At 42.0% G+C, this 22,650-nt stretch overlaps 1 pseudogene; it reads left to right on the top strand.

The window, feature by feature from the left end:
• The first annotated feature begins 566 nt into the window (after window positions 1–566).
• Window positions 567–11,508, top strand: LOC111142821 (annotated as a pseudogene).
• The last annotated feature ends 11,142 nt before the right edge of the window (window positions 11,509–22,650 follow it).

Genomic DNA, 22,650 nt, shown 5'->3' with positions numbered 1-22,650 from the left:
CAACAGAGCTTTATTTACTTCACTCTTGGAAATTCAGGCAAATTGATAGTTTTGTTTTATTTGGTTTGCTGACTGATTACTTCTTAGGCTGCTGCTTTTTAAAAGAAATATGTACATTTCTTTAAGTTGTTATTTTAAAGAAATAGATACGTTTCTTTAAATTGTTATTTCTTTATGTTGTTATAGACAAGTTTTCAAATTCTTAAAAAAGATGGAAAAAGTGAAAAACTGGAAGCCATAAAAGGATGGGAGCCATAAGTATATGGTGGACCCCTTTTTTTCTGCCATACCTAAACCTTAGGATATTTATGTTTAAGAAAGCCTGCATCCTCTTAACCAGTGGTTTATAAAATAACAAGTCATAGCTGCTGAGGAATCACAGCAACGACTAATGAACCACAAAGGGGCTGGTTGGTGGTCAAATGTGACTCCCAAGTATGAGGCTCCTTTTCCCTCAAAGTCCAAGGTTTCCTGTTTTGAATAATGCCTCTTCTTTTCAGTTATATGGTTGCTATTGGTACTGTTTAATTTGTATTCATTGTAAAGAGTCTTGTATTATACGATGCATGGAGGTATCGTTTATAATCATTAAATATTGCATGCACCGTAATCCTTCCTTACTGGGAGTACACAAGAGTAAGGAAGGGATTTTTGTCTATATCTTCTTTCCCCTAACAATTATAACCCAGATATCTGCTATCTTCCCCTTCTTCAAGCTCTCTCCAGTGAGCAATGAAAACTTTATTGAAGATTTTGTAGGGGATGGAAGGGAGGATTTACATGATATATCCTATAGCAGACGCTTTATTTTCCTGCCTTAGCACTTCTGTTCTCTCAACATCCTCCTTTGCTGTGTTGCACCCACTGGAGAGAAACTTGTTTGCCCCCCCACACTCCCTGAGTCCCCCCAGACTCTTTAGCTTCTCTCTCCCTTCTTGATTTTTTTGGAATGTCTAGCACAAAATAGACATTCGGTAAATATTTGTTGAATGTACAAAATGGCTCTTGCCTCCCTCTCCTGCCAATGTCAAAATTATCTCATCTCTAATTGGCACAGTAAATCAGCTTGGCTTCAGCAACTCTCCCCAAACATACAAAACAGAAAGCCCACAGTGAGCAGAACCGCTCTCCTGACAAGCAGAATTTGGTGATCAACCTTGGTTCACACCCAGCCCCTAATAATGGTTTACTAATAGTAATAATAACAGCGAGCACTTACTGTTTCTGTATCCAGTAATTCTTCAGTCTTTGTGTGTATTCATTCATATAATCCTCACAACAGCCCTTTTAAGGTGGGTACTGTTATTTTCACCACCATTTTACACATGAAGAAACTGAGGCCTAGAGAAGTAGTTTGCCCAAGGTTTTCCAGCCATTGAGTGGCAGAACCATGACTCAAAACCAGGAAATCTATCCTCAAAGTCCATATTCTGAACCATATATCAGCTATTTCAATATTTCTTCTAAACACATATAGTGCTCTTCCCAAGAACGCTTTGGATGATGAATAGAAATGTTTGTCTTATTACATACCCCATTACAGTTGGGGCAAAGGCTATGAAGGTGGTAGCAGCCTGGGGAGGCTTCCTAAGATGCCCTGCTCAGTTGCTTTCTACCCCCAACAGGGGATATTTACTGAGTGCCAACTATGTGCCAAGTATAAGACACAGGAGTAAATTAAAAAAAAAAAAAAATCAGTATCCTTACCTTTAGGCATACATTCTAGCTGGTAAACCAGACAGTAAACAAGTAATTCCAAATGAAAGCTGGGGAGTCAGGGTGGCGGGGAAAACCAGGATGCTGTGGAAACCCATATGAGGGCCTGGATCAAGAGATCGGCTCCCAGGGTGCCTTGGTGACTCAGTTGGTTAAGTGTTCAACTCTTGATCTCAGCTCAGGTCTTGATCTCAGGGTCATGATTTCAAGCCCCACATTGAGCTTGACGGTGGGTATGGAGCTTACTTTAAAAAGAAAAGAAAAAAGGAAGGGAGGGAGGGATGGGAGGGAAGGAAGAAAGAGGAGGGGAGAAGAGAAGAGAAAAACCAGCTTGTTGAGGGGCTGGTTTCCCTGCTAAGGCTGAACAGGAAATAGTCAGGAACAGGAGCAGGAGAGGGGTGTCTCAGACAGAGGGAAGAGCACGTCTGAAGGCCTGTGGTGTGGTTCTAGTTCAGTGAAGTCAGGATTGGAGAAAGAGAAGGTATAGAAGTTAAACAGTAGCCAGATGGTGGGGTCATTGGGGAGAAATTACAGGGGTCACTATCTAAGATTAAGGAGAAGAAATGACATGGCAGAGGCAGACCAAACTGAAACCCACGTATCCAGACATGTCCCGACCTTGACTTTTCTTTCAGAAAGTAAAACATTAAGTAACTAGGACTCACATAGGTATTGCAAGTTGAAAATGGAGTGGAGCATGGTTTTCTTTGGGGTGGTTGTTGTGGGTGGGGCATACACTTGAGGCTAGCCATGACCCTGGACTAACACTGTGCTAGCCTAGCCACTTGATTCTCCAAAGCCTGCTGCCCTGCTCACTGGTTCAAGTGACCTCTCCTAGGAATCTCCTAGGAGTTCTAAAGCAGCAGCGAGGGAAGACAAAAGAGTGACAGAAAAATAGAACGAGATGAAAGCAGTTGGAGAGCTTTTGTAGGTAAAGAGTAGAATAAACAATCCTCTGGAACAAATGGAAAGTATACAATCTGGGCAGAGAGGGCATACTCAAAATGGTACAGTTAACTGAATATAGCACTGACCTTTGTTTTGTTTTCTTGCTAACTTGGTGGGAAGAAATTTTTTTACACACAGAAACTGTTACAAGTACTGTCAAATTTCAAGAAATTTTTTGTCTTAAAAGATGAGAAATACATGTCCCTATAAATACATTGTTAATAGGGAATAATAGCCTTAGTATCTCTCTCCTTTAGCAAAATGCAAATCTGATTTAATACAACCTGCATGAATTTAATGCCAATATATGCAAGGCGCCATTCCCTATTAAAATGAGAGTCAAAAAGAAGAAAGGAGCAAAGAAAATTAAATTTAATCTTCTATGGGTACCTTGTCTAGTTTTTTAAAACAGTAAATTCTTATTTACGCAAAAAAACAAAACAGAATAAAACACCCAGAATTTCCCCGACTTCTGCTTCTAAGAGAATGGCACGCAGATATCAAGAATTTCTCTTTCAAGAGACCTTTTCATTTTACGTCACAGCATCAGTACAAATTTAGTCTGTATTGTAACTATAAACAAACAGCAGGAAATAATTGCTTTAGAGACAGGCAAACTGGGCGAGAACGTGGTTACTGCTCATTAGCTGTATTACCCTGGCTAGGTCACTTAAATTTTTTGCTCACCAGTAGTACAAGCATTAATAATATTTGTCTAATGTGCTACAAATTCTAAAGTATCCCCACATTTACCCCTTTTAATGATATTAATATATGAGTGCATACAGCTTTGCAGGTCGAAGGGTTCAAAACGGGTCTCCCCAAAATTGCTACTTTGGCATCTGAACTATTTGGAGCGGAAGGTAATCAAAACCCTGCCGGTTTAAGAGAAACTTTCTACCCATCCTTAAATACCTAGAAGAATCTAAACGGAGGGGTTTTACCAGAATAAGAATTATTATCAGAGATAAGTTTTATCTGAATGATTCATCTGTATGGCAGGGCAGTCACCTAATTACTAAGCTGCTCTTATTGCCCTCCTCCCCTTTGAAGCCCCAGCCCCCTACCCCATTCCTTAGCTCAAGAAGGTACATATACCTCATTTAACTTTTCCATTATTAAACGCCTCATACATGTGAGGGTTCCCATAATACAAAATCAGATTTGTTTTTCTTCTGTTCATCTGTCTCATGTCAATTTAATTCTCAGACCAGCCAGAAGAAACTTTGAAATACAGGCATGGTCCCCAACACAGGCATGGTCTCATTTAAATCACAGAACCGTCTATAAGGGAGGTGCTTTTGTTATGTCCATTTGACAGCTATTAAAACCAAGGCTTAGAGAAGTTAAGAAATGCCTTTCCCAAGGTGTACAGGAAGTGGCAGAAACATGTCTGAATAGCTCCCAAGTCTGTTCTCTCAACTATTATGCTCTCATTGCCATTATTTAGTTATTTCATTTACTTTATACTTTTTTATAAAGTAAGATCTCTGACTCTTGCAGGATTATAATGCATTTACAATGCCCAGCACAGTGTCTGGTATCTGGCACATGGTTAGCATACATTATATGCATGGTACCAAAGAGGAGGAAGGGCAAGGGAATGGGGAACGAAGAGAAAGAAATAGTATCCCCACCTCCAGCCAGGAGAGTAGATTCAGCTGCTCCACCTTTCCGGGTGACTCCGGGCTCTCCAGGCATAGATTAAACCCCAGCTGACTGACACCATAGCTTTACTCCCATGTAGCTGTTGAGCACTTTGAAGTGTAGCCAGTCCAAATTAGGATGTGCTAAAAATATAAAATACATGCCGGAATTCAGAGACATAGTATAAAAAAGAATGGAAAATATCTGATAATTTTGTATGGGTGATATATTGGAATCATGATATTTTGAGTTAAATGACGTACTGTATTTTAACGTAGTTTTTCATTTTTTCTATGTGGCTACCAGAAAATTTCAAAATGCATATATGTCCCACATGGTATTTCTACTGGACAGCACCGAAGGAGAGATTTGTCTGTGCAGGCCTTCTGCCACTTCCAAAGAACAGGTTTTCAACAGTAGCTCTGATTCAAGCTGTTACACCACTGCCACGTGTAGTAGGCCACTTCAACAAGTCCCTTCCTCACACTGGTTAGATTATGTTCACTAATGTGAATATACTTTTTGTCACTGAGGGCCTTTCTAATGGAATCGAAACTCTGTCTCATGCTTTAGAATTGGAAACATTAACCTATTAGAAGATATCAGCTTGAAGAGTCTAATAAAATTCTGGTTTGCATGTTGAATCTTCAGATGCATTGAAGTCATTTTTATAGGAATGTTTTCGTATTTATTTTTTTCATATTTATTTTTTCATATTTTCATATTTATCTTGTTAGGTATAAATTACTAGGGAAAAATTCTGCGAACTAGAAAAGAAAGAAGGATGTCATTATATACTAAGGTTACACCATTCCTGTGTAGCCTTTTAGAGTCTCCTAAGATCCCAACCAGAGAGCTTGGATAAATCATACACATGCTGCTTGATAAATGAAGTCCTTTGGACATTTAATATTGTTAAGAACTTTGGAAATTTAATAAAAAATTGTTTGATTTACACCCTTCTGCCCCAGAACCCACCCTACATAAACGATTGCAACCCTGGGAGCACTAATGTTGCTTTGCACAAATAATTCCTTAAACAAACAAACAAAAAGGCATGAAGATTTGCTATGAACAGTTTTCATCTAAACATCTAGGGAATATTACCTCCCACAACATTTTCTTTAAACATGGTTAGACTTACTTAGTTTAATGAGTTTGGAGGTTGTTGCTTTTTCCCCCTGCAACTTGCCAGATAAATCAGAAATATTTATTTTCAGAGGCAGTTTAAGGAACTCCGTAATTCCCAGTCTGTTCAAGTTTTACAGTAAATCTCAGTTGAATGCCTGTCATTGTTTCCAGTCTGGTCAAGCAAAAAGAAAAAAGGCATACAACTCATCAGAATAATTAGTTGATTGGGGTTAAATAATTCTACGAACAAACATCTGACCCCCTGGCACAGTGTAAACCTCCTGGAGTGAGAAGGATTACAAACTGAATGTACAAGATTCAAAATCATCCAGATACACCCGGAACGTTATTGCAGGCATGTGGGACACATTTAGATAAGTTCAAACCAAGTGTGGGTTTAGAGTTTAGCCACCTTTGATCAGTGGTTTACTAAAGCTTTATTGCTTTGGTGTGGGGAGCGAAGAGAGGAATAGCGGCAACAGCGCCCTCTACTGCCTGACGGCCACCTCCCTTCCCCGAAACTTGTTGCGGGGATATTTTAGACATCTGGAACCCCAGGAAATAATAAAACTCTCCCAAGTATAAGGAGGTCAGGAAGGGGAAAAACCTAGCATTAATTGAGGGCCTACATCGTTGCAAGCACTGTGTTGTCATTTAATTTAATGATAATACGAAGTTTATCACAAATTCAGGAAAGACTGGGATGAAGTGTACAGATAAAGAAACTGAGGTTCAAGAAAGATGACATGTACAGGTTATGTAGCTAGAAATGGAACGAGCCAGGATTTGCACCCAGGTATGCCTGGCTTCCAAGCCAGTGATTCTTCTGACACAGCATGCTAGCAGTGGCTGGAGGCCTTGGGCACAGCTGGGACTCATGAAAGTGTCATGACCAGCCATCCTGATTTGCCTGGGACTGAGAGCGTTTTCGGGTTGCTGGACTTTCAGTGCTACACACGGAAAAGTGGGGGGCAAACCAGGACAAGCTGGCTGCACTAGCTGTAATGCAACTGAGTAAAGCACCAGCCTAGGAGGGGCAGTTTGGAAGAGGAGGAAGGCTGCCCTGTTGTGTCTGTCCCGTTCCTGTCTGTGGCTCTGACAGGCTGTTAGGTCACAGGTGAGCCATCTCTGTCCTATTTATTTGATGCTGTGACACATCCTGGGGCGCTGTCAAAGGTGTTCACATCCCTGCCACTTCTGATTTCTTCAGTCCCTGCCCTAAACCATCAGTTAGTGGGAATTCAGTTAACTGAATAAATCATTCACTCAAGTGGAGGGGAAAGAGCCAAGACTGGGCCATCACAGAAACGTGAATGCTGTGAGGATCAATGAGGGCCAGAAAAGGTGGGAGAGTAACAAACACTGACATTCATGGAATGCTTATTAACATACAAGGCGCTAGGCCAGCGCCTAGCTTTTATCTCATCTTTTATCAACTCATCTTTTAACAACTCTAAAGGTAGTTATAATTAACCCTAATTACAGATTTTGAAAAATAAACAAATGAAGCTCAGGAAGAGGCTAAATAACTTGGCTCAGGTCATGCAGCTAGGAAAAAAAAAATGTGAAAAAATTTGATAGTGAAGATCCCTAAATTGCTTCCTTCAACTTGTAGATTTTCTTTAGCAATATTTTAGTGGTACGGAACATGTATCTCCTATGAATGAAAAAACTGATTTAACCTCTGTTTTCATAAAGTAGCCAGTGACACATGCTACGTGTTAGGAAAACATCCAAGTTATGGGGCACCTGGGTGGCTCCTTTGGCTCAGGTCATGATCCCACCACGCTGCTGGGATCGAGCCCCGTGTTGGGCTCCCTGCTCAGTGGAGAACCTGCTTCTCCCTCTCCCTCTGCCCTTCCCCACTGCTTGTACATGTGCTTACACTCTCTCTCTCTTGCTCTATCTCAAATAAATCAAATCTTTAAAACAAATAAAAAATCTACGTTATACGTTTAGGAAATAGAGGTGTAAGTAAATTGTACCTGCTATTATTACTCTGGCCTTTCCTTATTCTCTATTTTCTTTAAGCTTTTGATTTTGATAGAGTTCAGCATTTCCCAAAACATGCTCCGTGGAAGAATACGTCTGTGACATGTGACTAGGTATCGTATACAAAAGGTGTTCCGAAATCTAGTAAAATTAGGACACCCTACAGTAGCAAAGTTCAAGTTCTTTACTATGGAACTTCTTACTCTATAGTATGTTCACGAGCCCAGTGAATCTCCACAAGGAAACGCTAGTGCTGTGTTCTCAACCTGTTATTCATTATTAGCCCTCCATCTCCAGAAGTCTTTTTAGACAATCCCCTAATCGCCCCTTTCCATCCACCTGTCCCCACCCTCCACCAGACTAAATACTAAGGAATAAGACTTTGGTAAGTAAGTTGAGTTTTGGGGGGCCACAAACCATTGTATGGAGTTTTTTGCTCCCTATGAACTAATTTTTGACCGTTGGGGATGATACTGCTTCATTTGAGAATGTAGGTTCTGGTATGAAATGCTCCTCAAACATGCTTGACCAACCACTGACATTTTTCAAGTGGAACAATATTCCCAGGAACAGACTCTGGGAATCCCGATTTATTCAGAATGAGATAGTTTAACACTTTGTTGTTTTCTTATGACTCAAGGAGAGAATCTTCTCTTTCACACCGAAATTCCTGATGTTAAAAGATACACTGAGACATATTAAAAGTTTCAAGAGTTTATTAGTGCAAAGATCAATTTCAGTTGGGCAGCAACAACCAAATCGGAAGTAGCTAGAAGACTCCAATGACAGGAACTAGGGAAAGACTTTTATAGAGAAGATGCCAAAACAGACCAAAGAAATTATTTGTTTTGATAGGCTGTTGCTTAAGTCGTTGCCTTATTTGGAAAAGCCCAGCTGGTCATTTGTGATTGGCTGTCCTTGGCTTTCAATTTCTTAACATTGATAGATTTGCAGGCTTAGATTTCGGTTTCCTTACATAGACTGCTAAAGCATTAAAGCCACCTTAGTCTACTTGCTTTGTTTAATTAATTTAACACTGGTGTAAGATTACAGTAAGGACAGGAGTTCAATAAGACTGGGTGATCGAGAAAACCTATATCTGCCTCTGCTCTCCCAAAGGCCAACATCCTCAGTTTGTGATTAGAATTTCATACCACCAATTTAAAAAGTGGTATAACATACATAAAGTGTCTAGAGTTCAGTCTTAAGTGTACAGCTTCATGATGAATTTGCAGAGTTGTATACACACCTACTTCCAGATAAAAGTACTAAATTCTTGATCAGAGAAACTTAAAAAAAAAAAATCGTTGACCTCCCCTCATCCACATACTGTAGTTTTCAAACTTCAGTGAAGTTAATGACAAATCCATCTAGGGGAGCTTATTAAAATGGCACATTCCTACCCTCAGAGATTCTCATTCAGAGGGCCTGGGGTATGATCCCGATTTTAAATAAAGCATTCCAGGTGATCCTGACGCAGGCGGTCTATGGATCGCATGTGGTCTATGGATCACACTTTTGAGAAACGCTGGCCTCCCGAGAGCATAAAAGGCAAGATGCTGAACAAGATGTTAAGGCTTTCCCTAATTTGACCCAATTCTATTTTTCCGGACTCAACCCTGGCTAGTTTCCACCATGTCGAATTACTCACCTCTCCTCAGTAGTTCATATATTCATGTTTCCCATAACCTGGACTTACCTTTCCATCTACTCTATGTGAGTGATGGGCTCCTACTCATCCTTCAAAACCTAGCTACATTGTCATCTCCTCTGGGAATTCTTCTCAACCTCATGATACAGTATTATTGCTCCCTCATTGTTCATCCAGAATTTTATTCAGACCCCTATTATACTACATACCACACAATGCTGATTTTTAAATCTCCTTGTTTAGATATGAGCAGGAATATGTCTAGCTCTTTCTTAAACCCCCAGCTCTGCACACAGCAGGACACACCGTGGGTGAATGAATGAAGGTATGCTACTGATTTACCAGTGGAGTCACTTAGCTCTCATTCCCAGACCAGTGAGACTGCAGTCTCCTCAGGGAAGTGAGCATTTTTGACTCACTTTGTGAACTCCAAAATTATGCCAGGGGATCAGTAGTCAATGAAAAAATACCTAATGAATGAAAATAATCAACAGACTCTCTGTCCCCCCAATTTAGTGAGTACGTCCATGCTTCCTAAGCCCTCACTGCAACTCTTGGCGGGAAACAGCCATGGAGTGGGAGTGCTGAGGGCAGATGTCGTCCCTATCTAACAGATGAGAATGTTAGGCCAGAAGCTCAGGACTGGCCTCCAACACCATGTTCCTGATTCTCTCTAGCTGTTCCCTCCGTAGAACACTCCATTGCCATGGAGATGACCATTGTCCTAAGTGGGCTCAGTAAGGCGTGGACTCCAGAAAGGCCCCTCAGGAAGGCAGCAGTGCATGGCGACTCTTCGTCCCTTTGTCCAACTCCTGATCTATCTGCTTGCCTATTCCTGTGTGTACTCCTGTTTGTACCTGTTGATTTATTTCTTCAGCATCTTAGTAGAAGACTAGGCGGCTGGGCTGGACAGAGCAAAGCCTTACCTACCGCTCAAGGTGAGGGGACCACTGCCCCTCAGGTGAAGGAGGACTGATGGGAGGCCCTGGAGGCGTGAGGGAGGGATGGAGGACGGTCCTGGTGGTGAAGGGCAAGGGGACACTCCTCCTTGATCCCCCCTGCCCTGGGAGCGGGACTCGGGGCAGCCACCTCACCCGCCTGTGGGGCCTGCGCAGGCGCACCTGGAGCTTGGGCAGAAGAAGCCTGGCAGCCCCCGGCTGCACCTGTGGCCCACCCGGACAGACCCACCGACCGACCCGACCGTTGGGCTCGCGGGCGTGCGGGGGAAGCGTATGACGCACACGCACTTGTTCCGCGGCCCCCGCGAGGGAAGAGCTCGGGGGAGCGAAGTGTGTGACCGGAGCGGGCGCGGTCATGCGTGACGCTGGCGGTTACCGAGGCCGGCAGGCGGGAAGCACAGCCCGCTCCGGGGCAGGCTCTGGGGGGCGGCCGCGGCGGGGGAGGAGGAGGAGCAGAGCTACGAGTACGGCTCCACGAGGTACCTGCTGCTGTGCGGCCTGGGCGGCATGCTGAGCTGCGGGCTGACGCACACGGCCATCGTGCCCCTGGACCTGGACAAGTGCCGCATGCAGGCGGACCCCGGCAAGTACAAGGGCATCCTCAGCGGCTTCAGTGCGACGGTGCGCGAGGACGGGCTGCGCGGCCTGGCCCGAGGCTGGGCCCCGACCCTCCTGGGGTACTCCCTGCAGGGCCTGTTCAAGTTCGGGCTCTACGAGGTCTTCAAGATCCGCTACAGCGAGCTGCTGGGCCCGGAGAGGGCATACGAGTGGAGAACCAGCCTGTACCTGGCCGCGTCGGCCAGTGCCGAGTTCTTCGCCGACGTGGCGCTGGCCCCCACGGAGGCGGTGAAGGTGAGCATGCAGACGCAGCCCAGCTTCGCCCGCACGCTGCGCGCCGCCGCCGCGGGGATGTACGCCGAGGAGGGCCCGTGGGCCTTCTACAAGGGCGTGGCGCCGCTGTGGCTGCGGCAGATCCCCTACACCATGATGAAGTTCGCCCGCTTCGAGCGCACGGTGGAGGCCCTCTACAAGTACGTGGTCCCCAAGCCCCAGCGCCAGTGCATCAAGGCCGAGCAGCTGGCCGTCACCTTTGTGGCCGGCTACATCGCCGGCATCTTCTGTGCCGTTGTGTCCCATTCTGCCGACTCCGTCGTGTCCGTTTTGAACAAGGAGAAGGGCAGCACGGCCTTCGAGGTGCTGCGCAGACTGGGCTTTACCGGCGTCTGGAAGGGCCTGTTCGCCCGCATCATCATGATCCGCACACTGACGGCGCTGCAGTGGTTCATCTATGACTCGGTCAAGGTCTGTTTCAAGCTGCCTCGCCCTCCGGCTCGCCCAAGCGCCCCCAACCCAAAAGCAGCAGGAGTAGGCGTGGATTTGGCAGCTCCTGCGGCCACCCTGGGCCCAAGTGTCCAGGCAGTGCTAGCGTGTCACATGTTTCGTTTTCTGGCTTTGGAGAGGTGACGGTATGTAGTCCAGAGTTCTCTTTAAAGGACTGATTCCTTCCTTTTTTGCCAACTGCAGCCTTTTCAATTAGTAGGAGTCCGAACCATTACCTTTGGGGAATCGGCTCGGCTGCTTTAACTCGGTAGCTTTCCGGCAACTTTAAGGAGAAAATTCTTTTTTTTTTTTAATATATATTTTTTATTTATTCATTGGACAGACAGAGATCACAAGTAGGCAGAGAAGCAGGCAGAGAGAGAGGATGAAGCAGGCTCCCTGCTGAGCAGAGAGCCCGATGCGGGGCTCGATCCCAGGACCCTGGGATCATGACCTGAGCCGAAGGCAGAGGCTTTAACCACTGAGCCACCCAGGTGCCCCTAAGGAGAAAATTCTTAACGGGAAGTAATGTTAGGTAATTTAGGGTCTCTAGATTGTTTCTCCTTTGAGTCACCATTCAGTGGAGATTTACTGAATAGCCTACTAATGAGGTTTGAAGGTCAGCACTACCGCGTGGGGCAGGGAACAAAGTCAAATTCTGCTACTCACCTCAATAGAAATCGTGGACCTATTGAATAGATGAAGGACTCATTCCATGTTTCCTGTTCATGTCCATCACAGGAAAAAAAACTATTAAAAGTTAAATAAATGGTGGCTTCTATTGCCTCGTAACTTAGAATGTATTCACTGTTTTCAAAGAGACGTGACATGAGAAGATCTGCATTTTCTCATTTTGCTTTGTCCAATTCCCTTCCTGATGTTGCTGATTAGAACATAGCTCTCTCCAGGAAGCGCTACAATTGGATCAATGTGGAAAACCAAAATGAGATGAAGGGCAGGCTCTGGGAATAAATATGTAAAGAAAAGCCTCTGTTCTCTAAAAATTTCTTTTGTACAAGTCAGCTTTCAACAGCCATACATCCAAAGAAGATCATACCACCCTGACATTTAAAAACACACACATGAAACCCTGCAATTCCAATTTTTTGTTGAATATTAAAGAGTGGTTTTGGTGACTTTGGGAGGAAAATCTCACTTTTAATGTCACAAATGCCTTCATTTAATTTGGTACATGTTTCCATGATCCTTATGATGGTTGACGTTCATAAAATTTACTGAAGTTATAAAGTACATACAGTTTTCTGTAGCCTTCACATCTCTCATTGGGGAAATTATAAAATTAGTGAAACTGTGAATTAGAGATGTTTGTAGAATGTAAGTAAGAAATAAACTTTAATGTGATATTTGCTGCAATTTGCCACAGTGTTACATGATTGCCTTAACTTGAATTAAGGACTGCAAATTTAAAATATATGGATGTTTTAACTATGTAATAGTAAACTGTTTAGGGGTTAACAGAAGTTTAAAAACGTTTAAATTTAAGTAAGTATATTTGAATTGTCTTGATTTGAAAATAAAGAACTTGGAAAAATCAAAACTTGTGAATGAGCTAGAATCAAATTTATATTTAGTCCTATTTTGTTTGTTTTGGGGGAGGATGCAAAGGAAGGATACTATATATTATTAAGATACTGACTTTCCGTAGGCACTTAGTGTCCAGGTTTTTGAAAAGAGAAGTTCTCAATGAAGGAGAATGATAAATTTCAAGGGACTAAATTGTGTGGGATTTTTCTTGGAAATTTTTAAGACAAATATCTTTCTGTCTAGTGTTGCCTTGTAAAATGTTTGTAGGAATTTTCTTTGGTCAACAATTTATTAAGTAAAGTTCTTTCTATCTGTACTATAATTTAGGGGGTTGCTGCAAAATCTTTGTGGAGTTTCAGGATACCACTTGTTCTGTTCTGTGATATTTCTTGATTGTTCTGTTGAGAACACCAGATGATTTCTGCAGTATACACTGCGTATGCTTACAGGATTATAATCTAAGGAGAACTCTTTGGCCATGATTTTGACTATCATGGACATGGTCAAGGAAATTTATTTAGTTTGGGTCAGCAGTTTTCCTCTTCAGTTCCTAGATTTCTATTCACTTTTTTTTGGTTGCTGGTTTATAAATGTCTGACTAAATAGGGGCCACAGTAGCGAACAATAAAGAATAAAAATTAATTCAAGTAAGGTTAATAAAGGTTAATAAACAAATACATTTAAGTAAGGTTACTAAGTAAAAATTAATTTAATTAAATAATTTAATGACTCTTTTACGTTCAAAGTCATTGGGGATTTTCTTCCTAGTTACTATTCCTTTGGTACAACTTAAACTTCTGTTCAATGTTTTACTTTGTAATTACCGCTCTGTGAAATTATGCAAATCTGTTAGAATTAGAAAAGCCATAGTATATGTCTAGTATTGTGAGACTTTTTTTTTTTAAGATTCATTTATTTACCTAAGAAAGGGCAAGTGAGCATGTGCATGCACGCAAACAGAGGTGGGAAGGTAGGAGGTGGGAAGCTGCAGAGGGAAAGGGAGAGAATCTCAAGCAGACTCTCCACTGAGAGCTGAGCCTAATGAGGGGCTCAGCCCCCTGATCCTGAGACCACGACCTGAGCCAAAACCAAGAATCAGATGCTCAATGGCTGAGCCACCCAGGTGCCTTGGTATTGTGAGACAATTTATATGCATTTTCTCATAATCTCAATCCTTGAAGTTGTACGTTTTGTATATAAAGAAACTGGGACTCAGGAGCTAGCTAACTTTCTCAACATCATATAATAAGTGATACAGTCTGAATCAGAGTTCACATTTTCTTCACTACTCAAGCTCAGCACCTTGACATAACCAATAATTATCTTTTTCATAAATTGCTTTTTATAAACCCTCAAAAATATTTTTTTACATTTCTATTTGTAAAAAAAGGATTTCTATTTGTACTATAAAGATTTCCTAATTTTGCACTAATGGAAAGTTTGTAACATGGTTCAGTTGTGGAAAAACCTATGGTATAATTGCTTAGAAGTAATCAAACTGCTAAATACTTAAATACATTTAATTTAATATTTAAGTCATTTTCCACATCAGGTCAGTGCCTCAGTCCTAACTTGAAAAGACTGATGGTCATAAAAACAGTGTGTGTTAATTTTTTTTTCTTGTAACTTGTGGTACTTCAGTTTCAAGACTTTATTTTATCACATTTTCTAATTCTTTCCTCTAATCTTCAGTTCCTGCAGCTAAAAAAGCTGGCTTAGGCTATTTATCTTTTCCCCCAGGTGGTGATCAAAGTAGCTTTTTCAAGTATATGAAATTAATTTCATGATCGGGAGCTGTAATCTCATCCATTGATCTGTTCTCTGAGAAGTGAATAAAGAGAGTAGGTAAAATCTTGAAAAACAAAAGTCATATTTACATGTTAAACCACGCTGATAAAGATTAGAAAGAATCAAGGTATTAATGTTACGAATATTTTTCCTTGCTGTATAAGTGTGTCTTTAGAAAGTATTTCTTTTGAGCCTTTCAAAGGCGAGAATAATGTCTGAAGTCAGAAGATCACATTTTGATAGGCAGCCATTCAGTTATAGTAGGCTTGTTCTTTGTGCTCTGAAAGATCATTGTTTTAGGGGGGCCTGGGTGGCTTAGTGGGTTAAGCCTCTGCCTTCTGCTCAGGTCATGATCTCAGGGTCCTGGGATTGAGCCCTGCATCAGGCTCTCTGCTCAGAAAGGGAGCCTGCTTCCCCCTCTCCCTCTGCCTGCCTCTCTGCCTACTTGTGATCTCTCTCTCTGTCAAATAAATATTTTTTTAAAAAGATCATTTTTTTAAAAATCATGAACAAAGAACAGTTTGAAAGGAAATTTGTTATCTGTCTCTTCATTTATTTATTTAAAGTAGGTTCCATACCCAGTGTGGAGCCCAACGCAGGGCTTAAGCTCACAACTCAGAGATTAAGACCTGACCTAAGATGAAGAGTGGGATGGTTAACTGACTGAGCCACCAGGGAGCCACCTGGGCATCCCTGAAAGGGAATTTAAATTTTAATATTATTTAAAAGGCTTCATCTTGCTTTTTCTTTTTTTTTTTTTTAAAGAATTTTTAAAAATGTATTCTTTAAAGAGAGAGAGAGCGTGAGGAGAGGAGGAGCAGAGGGAGAGGGACAAGCAGACTCTGCACTGAGTGTGGAGCCCGACTGAGGGGTTGTGAGGGATCTCACAACCCCGAGATCATGACCTGAGCCAAAGTCAAGAGTCAGATGCTCAGCTGATGAGCTCCCCGCCCCAGGCACCACTGTCTTGTCTTTTCTGAAAGCTGTATTTGAGTGAGTGGATAAGTAGGGAGAGTTCTAACAATGTAATTATAACTAAGATTTGTGTGTATTTGTGTCCATGTATTTTAAGACCTTCAGTAATAGAGTATCTAAAATTTTAGGGGCAATTTGGTAATTCTGCTCATGCCCAGTCTATAACTACTATTAATCATCATCTATCATATGCCTATGTTGGGCTAGGCAGAAGAGTTTTTGTGATGAGCATAATACATGGTTCCTGCCCTTATGGAACTCACAGTCTAGTAGGAAAAATAATTTACAGTTCTGCAAAGTGCTGTGAAGAAGTACAGGGCATATGTAAGATTGCACATCTGTTATTTGAGATGAGACCTAGAGAATAAGTAAGAGTTAGACCAGCAAAGAGACAGTATATGGCAGTGGGCACAACATGTGCACCTGCCCTGAAGAAAGAGAAAGGATGATGGTTTTGAGGAACTGAGAAGTTTATTTTGAATGGAGCCTTCCAGTTCTAGGGGGAGGGGTATGAAATGAAGTAGGAAAGGTAAACAGGAAGGGGGTGACTCCTACTTTGTAGTTCATGTTTAAAAATCTGGGCTCCTTAGATCGTTCGTACAGCCATTGGAAAACCCATGAAGGGCATGGAGTGACCTTCAGCATGGAATGCTGACCTTCAGCATGGAATGACTTTCAGGTTGCTGGAATGACTTTCAGGAAACAAATGGAGTAGGGGGAGAGGAGATCAGTTAAAATGTTGCTGTAATCCAGTAAGAGAATTTAGGGAAGCCTGGACTAGAATGATGACAATGGGGGCTGTTAAAATATCATGAGAAGTCAGAAGGTGGAAACAACCCAAATGTCTGTTGATGGATAAATTGTGGTCTATCCATAGAATGGAATATTACTTGATCATAAAAAGGAACAAAGTACTGATACATGCTACAGCATGGACGAACTTCAAAGACTTTATGCTAACTGAACAAAGTCAGACACAAAAGGTCACATATTGTATGATTTCTATAATACATCAAAATAGGCAAATCCATAGAGATAGAAAGCAGATGAGTGGTTACCAGGGGCTAGGGTGAAGGGAATGGGAAGTGATTACTTACTGGATATGAAGTATTTTTCTGGGGTGATAAAAAGTTTTGAAAGCAAGGAGAGGTGGTCATTGAACAACCTTTTTTTTTTTTTAAACATTTTATTTATTTATTTGATACACAGAGAGAGAGATCACAAGTAGGCAGAGAGGGAAACAGAGAGAGAGGGGGGAAGCAGGCTCCCTGCTGAGCAGAGAGCCCAGATGTAGGGCTCGATCCCAGGACCCTGAGATCATGACCTGAGCCGAAGGCAGAGGCTTAACCCACTGAATTACCTAGGCGTCCCTTGAACAACATTTTGAATGCACTGAATGACAATTATATACTTAAAGATGATTAATTGTGTGCTAAATTAATTTCACCTCAATTAAGATATGAGATACTTTATTCGCAATAGTCCCAAAGTGGAAACAACCCAACTGTCCATCAACTGATGAATAGATTAAAAATATTACATATCCATACAATGGAATATTTTCACCATAAAAAGGAATACAACTCTATTCGACAAAATAACATACATGCTACAACGTGATGAAACTTGAAATCGTATGCTAAGGGACAGACACAGCCAAATACTGTGTGATTTCATTTCTGTGAAATGTCCAGAATAGGCAAACCTGTAGAGAGTAGCTTAGTGGTTGCCAGAGGCTGGTGTGGGGTTGGAGGGTTGGGAGGGAGGAATGGGGAGTGATCGCTCATGTGTAGTGGGTAGTTTCTTTTTGATATGATGAAAGTGTTGTGTAATTAGTGGTGATGGTTGCTCAATTTTGTAAATACACTCAATTTTGTGAATACACTTTAAAAAGATGAATTTCGTGGTATGTGAATTATATCTCGATAAGGCTGTTATAAAAAAATGTCTTGAGACTATTACATACACCTCAGATATCTTTTCCTTCCTCAAGATACACACCTTACTTCTGTCTTTCTCAATCAAGTTAAGACTACCACTGCAAGGATGGTAACTAGACTTACTGTGGTGATTGTTTCACAGTGTACGCAAATATCGAATCGTTATGTTGTACACCTGAAACTAAGATGATGTTCTATGTCAATTACTCTTCAAGTCAAACAATAAGAAACCTAGGGTAAAAAAACAAAAAAAAAAAAAACAAAAAAAACAACAACAACAAAAACCCACAAAGACTACAGCTGCAAAAGCAAGCCGCTAGCCGGTGTCGTTGTCATGTTAAATTCCACGTAAGTGAGTAAGGAAAAATCTAGTATGTCATCCTAAAGGCTGGAAATAGCCTCTGAGGAATGAACAGTATCTTCGTCTCTTAGTGACACAGAGATCATTCATTTTGGAGAATCGCCTCACAACGTGAGTTGAGCTGCCAACAGTTTTGCCCTTTATTGTAAGAAAGAAAGAGGAGCAGATGGCTTTTGAGAAAAGCAGATGTGTGTATAAGGTACAAGAAAATCTCAGTTAACCAAAATGTTCAAGAATTGGTGGTTTTATTTAATTAACTGCAAGATAACCAGAAATCCTTTTTGGTCTTCAGTTCTTGATGAACTTCTGTCTATATGCCTGAGTACTTCTTTTTTATACTCTGCCAAATATGATGAATAATTCAGAGATTCGGAAAGCTTTGTGTCTATCAGTTATGAAAATCAATGTTATTGTCTTGCCATAGAATATAAGGCTTTTGGACGGATATACACTGACCCTATACATAAGTGAATATGGATGTGAGTATGTGTGTGTTTAATCCTCACTGACTGATATCTTGTCATTTGCTTCTTTGCTAAAGCAGAGTGAAGGGGGAAATCTGGCTTACTTTAAAATTACTTACTCAGTGTCTACTCTATGATATCACCTCTATTATGCTAGGTACTTTCGCATGTTATCTTAGTTTATCCTAGTTTATCCATTGTGTTCTATTAGGTTGTTTCAAAAACTAGTGATTTCATGTGTAAACTATATGTTGTCCTGTGAGTTATGACAACGCTCAGAAATGGCAGGCTATATCTAGGGAAATGATACTTCTAAGTTATTCTATGTTTAATATATGTCAGTATATCTATCTATCCTGCCACAAAGACATAAAACATGTTTTTGGAAAATGCTAGTAAAATTTGGTATTCTGGAAAGAGATTTTGTGGGTTGAAAGCGTTCTGCTCCTTCGCAAGGCTGGTAATTCACATACGCGTAATTGTTAGTCTTCAGACATGAATCAGAGCTGCTGACAGGGCGATTGTCCGTATGTAAGAGGGTGGACGGAAACCTGGCAAACAGCCCCAGTCCTTTCATCTCCATTAACGTCCGCGCTCAGGCCCGTAGTTACATCTCACTCCCAGACACGAGGATTTGTCGCTGCAGTCATTGTCTTAGACTTCAATGTCTCCCCCGACCCTTATCAAAAATATAAAGCTTTTTTGTTGTGCTGAATCAGTACCATTCATTTGATTCGCCTGTTGTGTTTGGAAACTTTTGTTCTCTTCGATCATCACCTGTGTCTACTAACTGTTGTTACGAATAATTATAGCAACAATTCACTGGCTCAGGTATTATACTAACTATATTACATCCAACATATCCTGTATTTATAATCATTTTGTGAGGTTGGTATTTGTGTAAGTTAGGATTTTGTTTTGCCCGCTGCCAGCAACACAAAATCCAACACACAACAGGTTAAACAATAAAAGACGTTTACTGGGGGTGCCTGGGTGGCTCAGTGGGTTAAAGCCTCTGCCTTTGGCTCAGGTCATGATCCCAGGGTCCTCGGATCGAGCCCCACATAGGGCTTTCTGCTCAGCGGGGACCCTGCTTCCTCCTCTCTCTCTGCTTTCCTCTCTGCCTACTTGCGATCTCTGTCAAATAAATAAATAAAATATTTTTTTAAAAAAAGACGTTTATTGTTAAGGAGAAATCTGGAGATAGGTAAACCAAGTTTGGTTCAATAGATCTTGATTCAACCAAGATGGTTCAATAGTTACTCCAAGGACCTAAGCTCTTCCAGTCCTTCGACTCTGCCATCTTTAATATGTCGGTGATGCTCCCCCTTATTTTGAAGACACGGCTGCCTTAGCACCGAATGTCATGTATTGGCAACAGCATCCAGACCAGGAAGCAAGAAGGGCAAAGGCAGGGGGCTTTCTCTTCATTTGTCTCTCTTATCAGAGAGGAAAACCTTCCTCAGAAACTTCTGCCAGATTTCCCCTCTGGCCTCATTGGCCAGAATTAGGTCACTTGCTTTCCTGTGGCCTCCATAAACGGCTCACCAGCAACAGCAGGGGACTTAGGTCGGTGCAATGCATCTGCTGGGATTAGGTCCACTTGGAGCCAAATAAACGTGGGATCGTTGCTGCTGCTGCTGTCAGCAAGGAAGGAGAGTGGACTAGCTGTTGGCCAAGAAGGCCCTGCCCTTAAAGCCTCCCCCGTTTCACAGATGAGGAAACAGCAGCTCAGAGGGATTAAGTGAGGTAAAAATCATAGTGACAAAACCAGGATTCAAACCAGGACTGTCTGCCCCCGCAGCAGTTTGCTGTCACTTTACTTGCTTTAGCCCGGAACTTGCTATGAGGCAGAGCTTTTATAGATCAGATCAAAAGAGATTTATTACTGAACGTGTCAGAAAAACTGCTTTCTAACAGTGACTAAATCATAATGAAGTCTCAAAGCCAGGAATCTTTGGACAATGGCAATCCACAAATAATGAGAGATGATTAGGGATAAATTTTGCTGTCCCCTGAAAAAGAGAAAGTAGGTGAGAAAACACACATAAAGAAACATCTGAAAAGACAGCAAAAGTTTATAATCCTGTTTTGCAGTCATCCTCAGTCTTTTCATCCTGCCCTTTTCCCCCACTTGACTTTCCAGAAATGGCCGATTTCTTTTGAAGGCTGTATCCTGGAAGAATCCAAAGGATTCATCAGACGAACAAATTCCAAAGTGCCACCACCAATTTTTTTCCTTAAGAAATGCATCAAGCATCTGACTCGCTGCTGATCAATTCTCTGTAAGTAGCATTGTAATTAAGCACACACAAAACCATTCTGTGTTTCCAAGAATACAGCTGGGCTGGCACCAAATGGGCGATAGTGCATGGGCACCGAGCGGGAGGGTTCCAGTGCCTCTCAACTACCGTGTACCTTCTTTGTGCAGGGACCAAGCCGCCTCCCTTGCTGCCCCAACACCCTCTGAATCGCAGGCCATTGCCCATTCACCCCGTGTCTGTCACTGAGCTGCTTTACTGGGCACCTTCACTGGGCCTTGAGACGGGCTGTCCTGCTTCCAAGCACTGGTCAGAAAAAATGCCAGGAAACCAAAGGGGTGCACCTCTCCCAGCATGACTCCCTGCCCCCCACCCCAGACTGGTAGACTCAGCCCTTGGAAATGAGACAACGGTATGCAGCAAAACTGGGGAACGAGAGGCAGCAGGGGTGTGGCAGGAAAGGGCTGAGTGAGGAGATAGGCTCCCAAAGCTGGCTTCACCGGTGCTGGCTCTTGTGGCTTTGGCAAGTTACCTTACCTCCAGCTCCCCGAGCCTCAGTGTCCTCCTGGGTGAGATGGGGAACCACAGCACCTATCTTGAAGACTGTGAGAATTTGCAATAATTTATGCAGAACGCCTGATATAAAATAAAAGCTCACTATATTATTATTAGTTGTGACTACCCTCTCCTTAGTCAACATTGAAGTCTGTTAGCCTAGAGAAATGTAGCCTGTGTGGTTATTGTTCTTATGGTTGTTCTTGGATATATACAAGATTTTTTGCTTTAATTTTTAATGCGTCATAAAGTACATAACGCTTTGTCGAAATGCTGCGTATAGGGAAATGAAAAGCAAGTAGCCTGGGGGTGTTGTGTGTGTAAAAGCCAACAGAGGCAACCCCATCTCTCCCTGGCCTCTAGGCGAACAGTTTCCTTTACAAATGTGTTTTTGGTATGCAAATCACTCTATGCAGATTTCTGTGTGCAAAATACAGCATAGAAAAACGGCCCTCTTGCCAAGGAAGATAGGCGATGTTGGCTGCCATCAAATGAATTAGCAGCAAATTTCAGATTTCTTTTCCTACTGCTCTTTCTAACAATGTATGGGGTGAGCGTATTTTTGGCACATTAAACTGAACTATTTGGCTTTCGATTGTGTGTCCTTGTGATAAAAGTGCGCTTACTGAAGCCTGTAACTACTTTGTGAAGCCATAATAATGTTTAGTGGTATTTAATTTAGCATTTCACAATGGCGTGCCCCCTCCAGTTAGTAAAGGTGCTTGTTCCAAAGTCACAGATGGCTTCCTGGCGCAGGTTAAACTGCTGGTCTCCTTTACTTCCTACTTTTCTGTGAAGTTGTGTGCTTATCAACAGATTCAAGTTTATGTTTTGGAAACGTTTTCCTCATAATTAAGGTGTGTCTTAGTGAAAGGAGTACATTTAATATTAAAAATCATCCTTTTCGAAGGATAGGAACATGGAAAGCTAGCTCTTACTTGGCAAGGCAATATTTTACCATCCAGTCAGGTAATAATATATCTTTTTGCTAGTGTTCCTTACGGTTTTCAAAGTCTTTTCCTATTGGCTCCTCTTGGGAGGAAAAAGTTCCCCAGAGGTCACTTATAACAAAGGCTCACCTCCCCTTGGGTGTTTTGTTTTTCTTTATCAAACAGCACCTGTCAGCCAATGGCCCACCATGCTTCCCCTCTCTCCTCTTCTTCCCTTTCTTTTCCACCCAGGCCTTTTTTGCTAGTGTTGGATGCCAAATGAGACACTCACTAATTTCACAAAAACAAGGCTTAAGTTCGAGGCATTTTTCAAGATAAAACACCTCATCTGAGAGAGAATGACAAGTTAGCTTTCTTCTATCAGATATCAGGAATGGCTGGAAAAGAGGGAGGGAAATAATAGCATCACTCATTCATTTCCTCCTTTATGCCCACATGCATTCATTC

This window comes from Enhydra lutris, unplaced genomic scaffold (assembly GCF_002288905.1).
Source record: "Enhydra lutris kenyoni isolate GAN:26980312 unplaced genomic scaffold, ASM228890v2 scaffoldscaffold9, whole genome shotgun sequence".
NCBI lineage: Eukaryota > Metazoa > Chordata > Mammalia > Carnivora > Mustelidae > Enhydra > Enhydra lutris.
Note: the sequence above shows the minus strand (reverse complement) of the source record. Positions and strands in the feature narration are given on the sequence as shown.